This window comes from Loxodonta africana, chromosome 15 (assembly GCF_030014295.1).
Source record: "Loxodonta africana isolate mLoxAfr1 chromosome 15, mLoxAfr1.hap2, whole genome shotgun sequence".
Lineage (NCBI taxonomy): Eukaryota > Metazoa > Chordata > Mammalia > Proboscidea > Elephantidae > Loxodonta > Loxodonta africana.
Genome location: NC_087356.1, coordinates 62,634,838 through 62,636,999, shown reverse-complemented (window position 1 = coordinate 62,636,999; position 2,162 = coordinate 62,634,838). Strand labels below are relative to the sequence as shown.

The 2,162-nt window shown below is 41.9% G+C and overlaps 1 pseudogene; it reads right to left on the bottom strand.

Annotated features, from left to right (window-relative positions):
- Nucleotides 1-432: 432 nt before the first annotated feature.
- Nucleotides 433-1,669, bottom strand: LOC100659302 (olfactory receptor 8B12-like; annotated as a pseudogene).
- Nucleotides 1,670-2,162: the final 493 nt, after the last annotated feature.

The following is a 2,162-nucleotide window of genomic DNA, read 5'->3' as shown; positions in this document are numbered from 1 at the left end:
GTGTCAATGGAACAAGAAAATATGGCATGAATGAAAACAAAGTAGATTGGGATTCAAGGCCCTGAAGTCCAGGGCCAGTTGTGGCACCAAATAGTTGTGTGTCCTTCGGGAACATATGCAATATTTCTGAGTCTCCAATGTGTGGTCTGTTAAATGAGAAGGGTAGATTAAATGCATTGTATGGTGCACTAAAGATGAAACAATCCTTGATTTTAGAAACAATCTGCATAAGATAAAGAATCTTGGAATAATCAAGGTGGGGTGACGGTTAGGGAAAATAGGTCTGCACAAAAAACTCATCCAAAACTAAAAACATAAAATTCTCTTTCTGTTTAGGAGAGAAAACACTGGAGCTTGGCTACCTCATTGAAAACACACACACACACTAATAAGCAAAGTATTAGATCCCCTTCTTCAAATATTGCTCCCTTCTCAAGAAAATGTTTTTCTTCTCAAGGTTTTCCTCAGGGCAACTTTGACATCCTTATTCCTCAAGCTATAGATTAATGGATTTAATAGAGGCATCACAATGGTATACAACAGGGAGGACACTTTCCCTTGGTCAGGAGGTAAAATGGAACGTGGTTTGAGATACACGAAAGCCCCAGAATCAAAGAAAAGAGAAATCACAATTATGAGAGAGCTGCAGGTACGAAAGGCTTTGGACGTACCCTCAGTGGAGCTAATACGGAGAATGCTAGTTTTTTTTTAGAGAGTATTAGAACATAAGAGATGAAGATGGTGACAATGGGCATTCCAATGTCAATGGCTACAACAATAAATACCACCAGCTCATTTACATGCATGCTGTTACAGGAGAGTTCAAAGAGAGGAAGGACATCACACATGAAATGATTGACGAGGTTATGAGCAGAGAACTTCAGACTCATTATGCTTCCTGTATGGGCCACAGCACCCCAAAATCCCATCACATAAACACCTAACAAAAGGAGAAAACAAACCTGTGGGGACATGGTGACTGTGTACACCAGTGGTTTAAACATGGCAAAATACCGATCATATGCCATTGCTGACAGAAGGAAGGACTAAGAGACAACAAAGAACCAGAAGGAAAATAGCTGAGTCATACACCCTGCGTGCAAGATGATATTCTTCTTTGAGACAAAATTCATCAGCATTTTGGGGGTGATGGTAGTGGAGTAACAGAAATCTATTAAAGAGAGGTTAAAGGGAAAAAAGTACATGGATGTGTGCAGGTGAGAGTTCAGCCCAATCAGAGTAATCAAGCCCAGGTTCCCCACCAGAGTGATCGCATAGGAGCAGAGAAACAGGAAGAAGAGAGGGATCTGGAGTCCTGGCTGGCCCATTAAGCCTGCAAGGATAAACTCTGACACAGAAGAGTTCTTGGTTGCCGTTCTCCTCTTGGGGATTCTGTGGGGGTAACAGAAAAGGACTACTTAGAGGGAAAAAAATATCACCACTACCCTCCCAACATCTGTCCCCCCAGCCTTCTTGGGAATGAAATCCATACAGAGAAGCTGAAATTACTAAAGAAAAGGTGTCACTGTTTGCCATGGATCTGTCTTCACAGCACCAAGTGATTTTAACTGTCCAGAGTAAATATGAGGCTAAACTTTATCTCCATGGTGAGAGCTGGTGCTGTTGGGGAGAACGGTGGCAAAAAACAAAACGCGAAATATCTTTTCTATGTCCCTCCCTCTTGTATCTCTGCTTCAGTTGCTGCAACCTGGGCCTCTTCTCTGAAGAGAGTACTGACAGGCAGAAGTCACTGTGATTCTCATCAGAGCTTCCACCTCTGAATAAGGCTCTGGATCAGAGCAAGGTGATGGCTAGTTAGTAATTTGGAGAAAGGCTGGTCTTGATAGAGGGTAAGAGTAGAGATTCTTGTTACCATCAAATTTATACTCTATGAGAATATTAAAAAAAAAAAAACTCATTACGGTGAATTCCAACTCACAGCAACTGTATACTACAGAATAGAACTGCCCCATAGGGTTTCCAAGGAGTGACTGGTGATTTTGGCCTGCCAACATTTTGGTTAGCAGCCATAGCTCTTAACCACTATGCCACCAGGTCTCCATGAGAATATAGCGAGAAGAATCAGAGAAGTCTCCTTTCTTGTCAGAGCCAGGAGTAGTGCAATTAATCCCTAGACTGAATTTAACTGTGAGTAAATGACT